Below are 13,778 nucleotides of genomic sequence, written 5' to 3' on the forward strand. Positions count from 1 at the left end.
ATTTTAAGGTTTCAATAAATGCCCATTTCCCCCCAAAAGTCTGAGTCTCCATCATGACCATCCCCCAGATGGTGCACATCTCACTCATTATGTATCTATATACCCGCCCCCCGCCCACCTGCCCAATACCCTATTACTGTAGTACCTATGTGTCCACTTAGGTGCTACTCAGTTAATACCAGTTTGCTGGAGAATATATCTGGTGCTTGTTTTTCCATTCTTGGGATACTTCACTTAGTAGTATGGGTTCCAGCTCTAACCAGGAAAATATGAGATGTGCTATGTCACCATTGTTTCTTAGAGCTGAATAGTACTCCATGGTATACATGTACCACATTTTATTAATCCATTCGTGGATTGATGGGCACTTGGGCTGTTTCCACAGCCTTGCAATTATGAATTGTGCTGCTATAAACATTCGAGTGCAGGTGTCTTTTTTGTAGAGTGTCATTGGATCTTTTGGGTAGATGCCCAGCAACGGGATTGCTGGATCAAATGGTAGATTCACTTGTATCGCTTTAAGGTATCTCCATATTGCTTTCCACAGAGGTTGAACTAGTTTGCAGTCCCACTAGCAGTGTAGGAGTGTTCCTCTCTCTCCGCAACCACGCCAGCATTTATTGTTTGGAGATTTTTTGATAAAGGCCATTCTCACTGGGGTTAAGTGATATCTCATTGTGGTTTAGATTTGCATTTCCCTGATGATTAGAGATGTTGAGCATTTTTTCATATGTTTGTTGGCCATTCTTCTGTCTTCTTTAGAAAAGTTTCTGTTCAAGTCCTTTGCCCACTTTTTAATGGGGTCATTTGATTTTTTTCTTCCTGATTTTCATGAGTTCTAAGTGTATTCTAGTTATTAGTCCCTTATTGGATGCGTAGGATGCAAAAATTTTCTCCCATTCTGTAGGTTGTCTGTTTACTTTCATGACTATTTCTTTGGCTGTGCAGAAGCTTTGTAGTTTGATCATGTCCCATTTATTTATTTTTGTTGCTGCTGTGACTGCCTTTGGGGACTTCTTCATAAACTCTTTGCCTAGGCTGATGTCTAGGAGAGTGTTTCCAACATTTTCCTCTAGAGTTCTAATAGTTTCATACCTTAGGTTTAAGTTTGTTATCCAGCGTGAGTTGGTTTTTGTGAGAGGTGAAAGGTGTGGGTCCTATTTTAGCCTTCTACAGGTGGCTATCCAGTTTTCCCAGCACCATTTATTGAAAAGGGATTCTTTTCCCCAGCATATGTTTTTGTCTGCTTTGTCCAAGATTAGATGGCTATATGAGGATGGTTTTATATCAGGATTCTCAGATCTGTTCCACTGGTCAATATTCCTATTTTTGTCCCAATACCATATTGATTTAATTACTACAACTTTATAGTATAGTTTGATATCTGGCATATTAATACCTCCCATTTTGTTTTTGTTGCCTAGAATTGCTCTTGATATTCGGGGTCTTCTTTGATTCGATATGAAGCATAAAATTATTTTTTCTATATCTGTGAAGAATGCTGATGGCATTTTAATAGGTATTGTAGAATCTGTAGATCAGTTTGGGTAGTATACACATTTCGATGATGTTGAGTCTGCTGATCCACGAGCATGGTATGGATTTCCATCTGTTTACATCCTCTGCTATTTCCTTCCTCAGTGTTTCATAGTTCTCCCTGTAGAGGTCTTTTACCTCCTTGGTTAAGTATATTCCTAGGTACTTTAATTTCTTAGTTGCTATTGTGAAGGGAATTGAGTCTTTGATTTGGTTCCCAATTAGATTGTTGTTGGCATATATGAATGCCTCTGATTTCTGTGTATTGGTTTTGTATCCTGAGACTTTACTAAATTCATTGATCAGTTCCAGGATTTTCTTGGTTGAATCTTTGGGGTTTTCTAGATACAGTATCATATCATCAGCAAACAGTGAAAGTTTGATCTCTTCTGCCCCTATTTGGATACCTTTGATTTCATTTTCCTGTCTGATTGCTGTAGCTAAGACTTCCAGCACTATGTTGAACAGAAGTGGAGATAGTGGGCAGCCTTGTCTGGTTCAAGTGCTAAGTGGGAATGATTTCAATTTTTCCCCATTCAGTATGATGTTGGCCATGGGTCTGTCATATATGGCTTGTATCATTTTTAGGTATGGCCCTTCTATGCCTATTAAGTGTTCGTATCATGAAAGAGTGTTGAATTTTGTCAAAAGCTTTTTCTGCATCTATTGAAAGAATCATGTGGTCTTTGTTTTTGCTTCTGTTTATGTGGTGAATTGCATTTATAGATTTACATATGTTGAACCATCCCTGCATCCCTGGGATGAAGCCCACTTGGTCGTGGTGGATTATTTTTTTGATAAGTGTCTGGATTCGGTTAGCTAAGATTTTGTTGAAAATTTTTGCATCTATATTCATTAGGGATATTGTCTGTAGTTTTCTTTTTTTGTTGCATCCTTTCCTGGTTTTGGTATCAGAGTAATACTCGCTTCATAAAAAGTGTCAGGGAGGTTTCCGTTCTTCTCGATGTTGTGGAATAGTTTCTGCAAGATAGGTACTAGTTCTTCTTTGTAAGTGTGGTAAAATTCAGGTGTGAAGCCATCTGGACCGGGACTTTTCTTTTTAGGGAGATTTTTAATTGCTGTTTCTATTTCAGCTCTTGAGATTGGTCTGTTCAGGGAATCTATTTCTTCCTGGTTGAGCCTACGGAGGCTGTGTGTTTCTAGAAATTTGTCCATTTCCTCCACATTCTCCAGTTTGTGTGCATAAAGATTTTTGTAGTATTCATAAATTGTATCTTGTATCTCTTTGGGATCAGTTGTGATATCTCCTTTTTTGTTCCTGATGGAGCTTATTAGAGATTTCTCTTTTCTGCTTTTCGTTAGCTTAGCCAATGGTGTGCCAATTTTGTTTATTTTTTCAAAGAACGAACTTTTTGTTTTATTAATCTCCTGAATAGCTTCCCTGTTTTCAATTTCGTTTAGTTCTGATTTGATCTTGTTGATTTCACTTCTTCTGCTGGGTTTGGGGTTGGTCTGCTCTTCTTTTTCCAGCTCTTTGAGTCGTTTCATTAGATTGTCTATTTGTGATCTTCTTGTCTTTTGGTTATAGGCATTTATGGAGATAAACTTTCCTCTCAGAACTGCTTTAGCTGTGTCCCAGAAGAGCTGATAACTTGTCTCTCCATTGTCGTTTTCTTCATAGAATTTTTTTATTTCTGTCTTGATTTCTTCATTTATGAAGTAATCATTTAGTAGGAGGTTGTTTAATTTCCACGTTTTTGTGTAGAAATGTGAGTTTCTGTTAGGGTTGATTTCTACTTTTATTCCACTGTGATCTGAGGAGGTACATGGTATGATTTCTATTTTTTTAAATTTCTTGAGATTTTCTTTGTGTCCTAGGATATGGTCAGTCTTAGAGAATGTCCCGTGAGCTGATGAGAAGAACGTATATTCAGTGGATTTTGGGTAGAATGTTCTGTAAATGTCAGTCAGACCCAATTGTTCTAGAGTTTTGTTTAAGTCCATTATTTCTTTGTTAATTTTCTGTTTGGAGGATCTGTCTCGTGCCGTCAGTGGGGTGTTGAAATCTCCGGTGATTATGGAGTTGCTATTAATCCATTTGCTTAGCTCCAGTAAGGTTTGCTTTATGAATCTGGGTGCACCTAAGTTGGGTGCATATATATTTAAAATTGTTATCTGTTCTTGTTGAACTGTGCCCTTCACCATTATATAATGACCCTGTTTGTCTTTGACTACTTTTGTTGCTTTAAAAACTAAATCGTCTGAAATTAGAACTGCCACACCAGCCTTCTTTTGGATTCTATTTGCTTGGAATATTGATCTCCACTCTTTTATTTTTAGTCTATATGCATCCTTGCAGGTTAGATGTGTTTCCTGAAGACAGCATATAGTTGGCCTGTATTTTCTTATCCATTCAGCCAGCCTATGTCTCTTGAGTGGAGAGTTTAAGCCATTCACATTTATTGAGAGAACTGATAGGTAAGGTAGATTACTGTTCATTCTGTTGGGTTGGATGTTGTTGCTATGATTTCTGTCTTTAGCCATTGTAATATCTGGCCTTTAATATCTTTGGGTTTTGGTTGTTTTTATATTCGTGGGTTATTATGACGTTCCGTGCGTAACGCTGTTTTAAGTACTTCTTGTAGGGCTGGTCTTGTCTTGGTGAATTCTCTGAGCCTTTGCTTGTCTGAGAATGTTTTTATTTCTCCTTCATATACGAAGCTTAGTTTTGCAGGGAATAATATTCTAGGCTGGGCATTGTTTTGTTTCAAAAGAGTGAGAATGGGGCCCCAGTCTCTCCTTGCTTGTAAAGTCTCATTAGAGAAGTCTGATGTTATTCGAATTGGCTTTCCCTTGTATGTTACTTGCTTCTTTTGTCTTACAGCTCTTAGAAGGGCCTCTTTAGTTGATACTTTGGTCAGTCTGATGACTGCATGTCGTGATGTCTTCCTGTTTGCATTGAATCTCCCAGGGGTCCTCTGAGCTTCTTGAACTTGTATATCAAGATTTTGAGCAAGGCCTGGGAAATTTTCCTTTATTATATCTTCAAACAGCTTGTCCAACCCTTGAGTGTTGTCTTCTTCCCCTTCTGGTAAGCCTATGACCCTCACATTAGGTTTCTTCACATAATCCCACAGCTCTTGTAGGCTTTGCTCTTTTCTCTTGTTTCTCTGCTCTATTTCTGTGACTGATTTATTTAATTGGAGGGTGTTATCTTCAAGCTCTGAGATTCTTTCTTCTGTTTGATCTACCCTGTTCTTGAGACTTTCCACTGTATTTTGTAGTTCCTTGAATTGATTCTTCATTTCCAGGAGTTCGGTTACACTTTTCTTCATTGTGTCTATTTCTTTTCCCATATCCTGGAGGCTTTTTGTGGTTTCTTTGTGTTGGTTATTGAGTTGTTGTTTCAGCTCGGTGAGTGTTCTTATGATCCACATATGAAATTCCTCTTCTGTCATATTAGTTGCCTGATTTTGGTTGGTGTCCGTTTCTAGGGGGCTGGTGCTCCTCTTTGGGGGTGTGTTTTCCGTTTGGTTCTTCATATTTCCTGAGTTCTTTCGCTGATTTCTTCCCATGTCGATCAGATGTTGTTTCTTTCCTTTAGGTTATTGTTTGGGTATTCACACACCTTGTTTAGTTTTTGAGGCATTAGGTGGTGTCTGTGGGTGAGATTGGACCACTCCCTGTATATTGAGTCAGAGGGTGCCGTGGAAAGGCTGTGCAAGATGCTGTCCCTGTCAGTAGGTGGCGTTTGCTTGGAGGAACAGGCTATGGTGTTGATTTTGTGTCCTGTTATCAGCTCTTGTTCTGGGCGGAGCTGGGTTGGGTAAGCCTGCCCTCAGGCAGTTAGCAGGGGTCAAAGTTCTGTTCTCTGCTTCCAGGGAAAGCTGTCGGGGCGGGGTTGGAATGGCCTGGTTCAGCCAGAAAGTCTGGGTGTGGGGGTGGGGCTGTCTGAGACCCGTCGTCTGGAGCGGGCCTCGCTTCTTTCTACCCTCCCCAACTCTGCAGCTACTCTTGGGCGTCTGCCAGCAGGCCAGACCACAAGCCACCAGGCCTCCCCGGACTGTGATGCCGGTGAGGAGGTTCCCTGCACAGGAACGCCACCTGGGCTGGGCGCACGGCCTCCTCCTGAGAGGAAGTTCGCCCTCTAGGATGCTGATCCGCCCCTGGAGGCACACACACCTCAGTAGGCTGTTCACGTATAACCCTTCTGTGCCCCGGGCAATGCTAGCCCTCGGTGTAGGGATCTGGTCTGCAGGTCCGACCTCTGGGTCCCAGAGTTCAAACTGTATCCCCACCAGGGAGAGGAGTTCCAGTCCCAGTTCACCCACAGGGAGCCCAAGCTGTGTCTGTGTCTCTCAGCCTCTGAGTCGGCACCGTTCTCCTGGGATCACCGTGCCAGCAGCACCTGGGAGGGCTGGCGGCTAGGGAGCTCACAGTCTGAGTTCCCCTTAGTCAGCTGTAGGGTCCCAAAAGGGAAGGTTCCGTTCCCTGGAGGTGCCTCTGGCTGGTGGCTGTATTGTCTCTCTGGGCAGCCGTGGGGAGGAGGAGGCAATATGGCGCCTGCCGTGCGGCTCGGGTCTGTGCACACGGGGGTGCCCGGAGTAAGTTTGGAACCTGGTGCCACGTCTGCTACAGGCTCACCACTGGCTGGCGGCGGCCGTCTCTGGGCTGGTGTCCGCAGGTCTCTTCACCTGCTGGGGAGCCCACCAGCAGTCCCAAATGCAGGGGAGGGGAAACAGCAAATCCACCTACCCTTGCCGCTGGTCTCCGGGCTGCTCCGGCGGTCTCAGCCTCCAGTTCTCCTCCGCAGCCTCCTCCCGTGGAGTGTCCCGGGGTCTCAGGTACCCCTCCTTCCGGCCCTTGTTCGCTGTATGCTCGTCTTCTTGCTTCTTTCCTCTAATTTCTGCTAGAATCTGTCTTTTCTGCAGAGACACTCTGTCTGGCGGTGTTATTCGTCTGCCATCTTGCTCCACCCCCTCGGGTTTTCTGGTGTATTTTTTTAAATGCTAAAATGCAGGTATATACTCTCCATAGTGATAAAAGTTGTTTGGCCGGCCGGGCATGGTGGGTCACGCCTGTAACCCTAGCACTCTGGGAGGCCAAGGCGGGTGGATTGCTCAAGGTCAGGAGTTTGAGACCAGCCTGAGCAAGAGAGAGACCCCGTCTCTACTATAAATAGAAATTAGCGGGACAACTAAAAATATATAGAAAAAATTAGCCGGGCATAGTGGCGTATGCCTGTAGTCCCAGCTACTCAGAAGGTTGAGTCAGGATGATTGCTTAAGCCCAGGAGTTTGAGGTTGCTGTGAGCTAGGCTGACATCTCGGCACTCTAGCCCGGGCAACAGAGTGAGATTCTGTTTTAAAAAAAAAAAAAAAAAAAAAAAAAAAAGTTGTTTGGCCAAGCACCATCATGGATTCTAACTAGAACCTATTTTGTCAAATCACATGGAGTTCTTTTTAATCAGGCTACTAAAACTAGAGCCAGCTAATGAAGTGGAGTGGGGTTTTTTTTAGATTCTATGATATAATTCAGGGAAAAATACATTGTAAAAATTTGGCTTCCAAAGATTTACCAAAAAAATCTCCATTTCTTTTTCTTTTGAAATCTCATTTTTGTCATATGTAAGCAATACATACCCTTTCCACTTCATTCCATTGGCAAGAATTTACTCACGTGGCCATACATTATGCAAAGGGAGGCAGAGAAATATAGTCTCTGGTTGGGAAGCCAAAAAGCCCTCCAAAACTCAGGATATTCTTTTACAAAGGGAAAAGTAAGACTAATTACTCCCTGACACAGCATCTCAAACTTAACCTGGTTAAACGAAGTCTAGGTACCTGCCCAACACACATCCTGCTCTCGCAATCTTGCCTCCCCCAGGAAATGGCAGCTGCATCCAACCAGTTGGACAGGACAGAAAGAAACCCTAGATGTTATCTTGATCCACCTCACACTCACCCCTGTCCTAGTCTGTTTTGCATTGCTATCAAGGAATACCTGAGGCTGAGCAATTTATTAAAAAGAGGCTTATTTGGCTGACTGTTCTGCGGGCTGTACAAGAAGGGGGCAGTGGCACCTGCTCTGGTAAGGGCTTTAGGAAGCTTCCATTCGTGGCAGAAGGTGAAGAGGAGCAGGCATCACGTGGAGAGAGGAGCAAGGGTCTGGGAGAGGTGCCAGGTCTTTTAAACAACCAGCTCTCATGTGAACTAATATCCCAGGGAGGGCACCAAGTCACCTATTAGGGATCTACCTGCATGACCTAAATACCTCCTACTAAGTCCCACCTCCACCTTGGAGATCCAGTTCAACATGAGATTTAGAGGGGACAAATATCCCCGTAACACCGCCCCTCATCAGCAAGTCTTTTGTCTCCAGTATATCTGGTTCTCTCGGTGGCTTTTTGTTGCACCTGCAAAAGCAAAGAACCAACGAGACTCTCTAGGAACTGTAACCAGCTCCTGCCTAGCTCAGATTACTATGTTGCAGCCCCCCTGGCCTTTTTGCTGGTCTTTGACCAAACTGCAAACTACTCTCCACAGCAGCTGCACCTTCTTACATTCCCACCAGCATTCTATGAGGGTTCCAATTTCTCCACAGCCTCGCCAACACCTGCTATCTGCCTTTTTGAGTATAGTCATCCTAGTGCTGTGAAGTGGTGTTTTATTTTGGTTTTGATTTGTATGTCTCTCAGACTAATGATGATGAGCATCTTTCATGTGCTTCTTGGCCATTTGTGTATCTGAAGATATGCAAGTCCTTTCCCATTTCTTTTTTTTTATTATTTCATTTCAGCATATTATGGGGGTACAAATGTTTAGGTTACATATGTTGCCCTTGCACCCCCCCAAGTCAGAGCTTCAAGCGTGTCCATCCCCCAGATGGTTCACATTGCACTCATTATGTATATATATACCCATGCCCTCCTCGCCCACCTGCCCAACACCCAATGAATGTTATTCCTATATGTGCACTTGAGTGTTGATCAGTGAAAACAATTTGCTGGTGAGTACATGTGGTGCTTATTTTTCCATTCTTGAGATACTTCACTTAGTAGAATGGGGTCCAGCCCTATCCAGGAAAATACAAGAGGTGCTATATCACCATTGTTTTTTACAGCTGAATAGTACTCCATGGTATACATATACCACATTTTATTAATCCACTCATGTATTGATTGGAATATAGGTTATTTCCACATCTTTGCAATTGTGAATCATGCTGTTATAAACATTTGAGTGCAGGTGTCTTTTTTATAGAATGTCTTTTGTTCTTTTGGATAGATGCCCAGTGATGGGATTGCTGGATCCAATGATAGATCTACTTGTATCACTTTAAGGTCTCTCCATATTGCTTTCCACAGAGGTAGCACTAGTTTCCAGTCCCATCAGCAGTGTAGGACTCTTCCTCTCTGCATCCACGCCAGCTTTTATTGTTTTGGGACTTTTTGATGAAGGCCATTCTCACTGGAGATAAGTGATATCTCATTGTGGTTTTGATTTGCATTTCCCTAATGATTAGAGATGTTGATCATTTTTTCATGTTTTTTGGCCATTATTCTGTCTTCTTTGAAAGTTTCTCTTCATGTCTTTTGCCTACTTTTTGATAGGGTTGTTTGATTTTTTTTCTTGCTGATTTTCCTGAGTTCTATATAGATTCTAGTTATCAGCCCTTTATCAGATGTGTAGCATGTGAAAATTTTCTCCCATTCTGAAGATTGTCTGTTTGCTCTCTTGACAGTTTCTTTGACTGTGCAGAAGCTTTTTAATTTGATCATTTATTTATTTTTGTTGTTGCCGTGATTGCCTATGGGGTCTTCTTCATAAATTCTTTGACTAAGCCAATATCTATAAGAGTTTTTCCAGCATTTTCTTCTAAAATTCTAATAGTTTCAAACCTTAGGTTTAAGTCTGTTACCCACCGTGAGTTGATTTTTGTGAGAGGTAAAAGGTGTGGATCCTATTTCAGTCTTCTACATGTAGCTATCTAGTTTTCCCCGCACCATTTATTTCTTTTCCCCAGTGTATGTTTTTGTCTGCTTTGTCAAAGATTAGATGGCTGTATGCGGATGGTTTTATATCTCGGTTCTCAGTTCTGTTCCACTGGTCAATGTCCCTATTCTTGTGCCAAAACTAAGCTGTTTTAATAACGATAGCCTTGTAGTATACTTTGAAGTCTGATAAATTGATACCTCCCATTTTGTTTTTGCCTAGGATTGCTTTTGCTATTTGGGGTCTTCTCTGGTTCCATACAAAGCACAAAATTATTTTTTCTATATCTGCAAAAAATGATGTTGGTATTTTCATAGGGATTGCATTGAATCTATAGATTACTTTGGGTAATATAGACATTTTAACAATGTTGATTCTGCCAACCCATGAGCATGGTATATTCTTCCATCTGTTTACATCCTCTTCTATTTCCTTCTTCAGTGTTTCACAGTTCTCCCTCTAGAGGTCTTTTACCTCCTTAGTTAAGTATATTCCAAGGTACTTTATTTTCTTTGTTGCTATTTTGAAGGGAATTGAGTCTTTGATTTGGTTCTCACTTGTACTGTTGTTGGCGTATATGAATGCCTCTGATTTCTGTGTATTGATTTTGTATCCTGAGACTTTACCAAATTCATTTATCAGATCAAGGAGTCTCATGGTTGAATCCTTGGGTTTTTCTAGGTATAATGTCATCAGCAAAGAGTGAGAGTTTGATCTCTTCTGCTCCCATTTGGATGCCCTTAATTCCACTCCCTTGTCTGATTGCTGTAGCGAGGACTTCCAGCACTATGTTGAACAGAAGTGGAGATAGTGGGCAACCTTGTCTTGTTCCAGTTCTAAGTGGGAATGCTTTCAGTTTTTCCCCATTCATTATGATATTGGCTGTGGGTTTGTCATATGTGGCTTATATCATTTTTAGGTAAGCCCCATCTGTGCCTATTTTGTGCTGCGTTCTTATCATAAAAGGGTGTTGAATTTTGTCAAATGTTTTTTCTGCATCTATTGAGAAGATCATATGGTCTTTGTTTTCGCTTCTATTTATGTGGTGTATTACATTTATAGATTTGCATATGTCGAACCATCCCTGCATCTCTGGGATGAAGCCCACTTGGTCGTGATGGATTATTTTATTGATAAGCACCTGGATTTGGTTTTCTAGGATTTTCTTGAGAATTTTTGCATCTATATTCATAAGGGATATTGGTCTGTAGTTTTCTTTTTTTGTTGCGTCCTTTCCTGGGTTTCGTATCAGGGTTATGTTGGCTTTATAAAATGTGTTAGGGAGAATTCCATCCTTCTCAATGTTGTGGAGTACTATCTGCAGGATAGGCACCAGTTCTGTGTAGGTGTGATAAAATTCAGGTGTGAAGGCATCCGGTCCAAGACTTTTCTTTTTAGGAAGGTTTTTGTTATTTTTTTTTTTTTTTTTTTTTTTTTTTGAGACAGAGTCTCGCTTGTTGCCCAGGCTATAGTGAGTGCCGTGGCATCAGCCTAGCTCACAGCAACCTCAAACTCCTGGGCTCGAGTAATCCTCCTGCCTCAGCCTCCCGAGTAGCTGGGACTACAGGCATGTGCCACCATGCCCGGCTAATTTATATATATATATATTAGTTGGCCAATTAATTTCTTTCTATTTTTATAGTAGAGACGGGGTCTCGCTCTTGCTCAGGCTGGTTTCGAACTCCTGACCTCAAGCAATCCGCCCACCTCGGCCTCCCAGAGTGCTAGGATTACAGGCGTGAGCCACCGCGCCCGGCCTTTAGGAAGGTTTTTTATTGCTGTTTCTATTTCAGTACTTGATATTGATCTGTTCAGGAATTCTATTTCTTCCTGGTTGAGCCTAGGGAGTCTGTGTGTTTCTAAAAATTTGTCCATTTCCTCCACATTTTCCAGTTTGTGTGCATAAAGGTTTTTGTAGTATTCATAGATATATCTTGTATCTCCGTGGAGTCAGTTGTAATTTCACCTTTTTTTTTTTCCTGATGGAGCTTATTGGAGATTTTTCTTTTCTGCTTTTTGTTAGTCTAGCCAAAGGCGTGTCAATTTTGTTTATATTTCAAAGAACCAACTGTTTGTTGTATTAATCTTCCATATAGTTTTCTTATTGTCAATTTCATTTATTTCTAACTTGATCTTATTTTTTTCACTTTTTCTGCTGGATTTGGGGTCAGTTCTTCTTTTTTCAGCTCTTTGAGTCGATTCATTAGGTTGTCTATTTGTGATCTTTCTGTCTTTTGGATATAGACATTTATGGAAATAAACTTTCTTCTCAGGACTGCTTTAGCTGTGTCCCACATATTTTGATAACTTCTCTCCTTTGTCATTTAGTTCAAAAAATCTTTTGATTTCCATCTTTATTTCCTCATTTATGAAAAAATCATTCAGCAGAAGGTTGGTTAGTTTCCATGACTTTGTATAGAAATGAGAGTTTCTGTTAGGGTTGATTTCTACTTTTATTCCATTATGATCTTAGAAGATACATGGTATAAATTTTAAATTTTTTGAGATATTCTTTGTGTCCTTTTGAGATATCTTTTGTGTCCTTTTTTTAATTTTTTGAGATATCCTTTGTTATAGATATGGTCAATCTTAGAGAATGTCCCATGAACTGATTAGAAGAATGTATATTCAGTGGTTTTGGGGTAGAATGTCCTGTAAATATCAGTCAGGCCCATTTGTTCTAGAGTTCTGTTTAAGTCCATTATTTCTGTGTCAATTATCTGTTTGGAGGATCTGGCCTATACTGCCAGTGGGGTGTTGAAGTCTCCAGCTATTATGGTGTTGCTGTTTATCAATTTGTTTAGATCAAGTAGAGTTTGCTTTATGAATCTGGGTGCACCTAAGTTGGATGCATCCATATTTAGAATTGTACATCTTCTTGTTGAACTGTACCTTCACCATTATATAGTGACCGTTTGTGTCTTTCATTATTTTTATTGATTTAAAAACTAAGTTATCTGAAATCAAAACAGCCATGCCAGCCTTCTTTTGGCTTCTGTTTGCTTGAAATATTGATTTCCACCCCTTTACTTTGAGTCTAAATGCATCCTTGCAGGTTAGATGTGATTCCTGAAGACAGCAGATAACTTAGCTTCTATTTTGTTATCCATTCGGCCAGCCTATGTTTCTTTTCTTTTTTTTTTTTATTCAGACAGAGTGTCACTCTGTTGCCTGGGCTACAGTGCCATAGCGTCAACCTAGCTCACAGCAACCTCAAACTCTTGGGCTCAAGCAATCCTCCTGCCTCAGCCTCCTGAGTAGGTGGGATTACAGGCATGTCCACCATGCCTGGCTAATTTTTTCTATATATTTTTAGTTGTCCCACTAATTTCTTTCTATTTATAGTAGAGACGGGGTCTCGCTCTTGCTCAGGCTGGTCTCGAACTCCTGACCTTGAACGATCCTCCTGCCTCGGCCTCCCAGAGTGCTAGGATTACAGGCATGAGCCACCGCACCCAACCTTTATTAAGAGAACTAATAGGTGGGGGAAATTTCTATTCATCCTATTGGGTTGATCTTTTTTGCTTTGTTTTCTCTCTTGAGCCATTGTGGTATCTGGCCTTTGATGTTTAGCTTTTGTGTGGTTTTATATTCGTAAGTGTTTATTGTGCTGATCCGTGTGTAACTCTGTTTTGAGTACTTCTTGAAGGGCTGGTCTTGGTGAATTCCCTCAGTCTTTGCTTATCTAAGAATGTCTTTATTACTTCTTCATACACAAAATGTAATTTTGCAGGGAATAAGATTCTAGGCTGCGCATTATTCTGTTTCAGAAGAGTGAGAATGGGGCCCCAGTCTCTCCTTGCTTGTAAGGCTTCAGTTGAGAAGTCTGGCTATATTTGGATGGGCTTTCCTTTGTATGTTACTTGTTTCTTTCACCTTACAGCTCATAGAAGGGCCTCTTTAGTGGATATTTTGGTCAGTCCAGTTACTGCATGTTCTGGTGTCTTCCTGTTTGCATTGAATCTCCCAGGAGTCCTTTGAGTTTCTTGTACCTGGACATCTAGATATTTAGCAAGGCCTGGGAAATTTTCCTCTATTATATCTTCAAATAGCTTATCCAACCCTTATGTGTTTTCTTTATCACCCTCAGGGATGCCCATAACTCTCATGTTAGGCTTCTTCACATAATCCCACATTTTTTGTAGGCTTTGCTCTTTTCTCTTATTTCTCTGTTCTGTCTCTGTGACTGACTTAATTGGAAGGTGTTATCTTCAATCCCTGAGATTCTTTCTTCTGTTTGATCTACCCTGTTCTTGAGGCTTTCCACTGTGTTTTGTAGTTCCCTGA

The 13,778-nt window shown here is 41.1% G+C and overlaps 1 protein-coding gene across 7 annotated transcripts in view; it reads left to right on the top strand.

The window, feature by feature from the left end:
* The window catches only part of WDR19 (WD repeat domain 19), a 110,524-nt gene that overhangs the window by 89,167 nt on the left and 7,579 nt on the right, over positions 1 to 13,778 (top strand). The gene's annotated exons all lie outside the window — the stretch shown is intronic.

The sequence above is a fragment of the Microcebus murinus genome, chromosome 3 (assembly GCF_040939455.1).
Source record: "Microcebus murinus isolate Inina chromosome 3, M.murinus_Inina_mat1.0, whole genome shotgun sequence".
NCBI lineage: Eukaryota > Metazoa > Chordata > Mammalia > Primates > Cheirogaleidae > Microcebus > Microcebus murinus.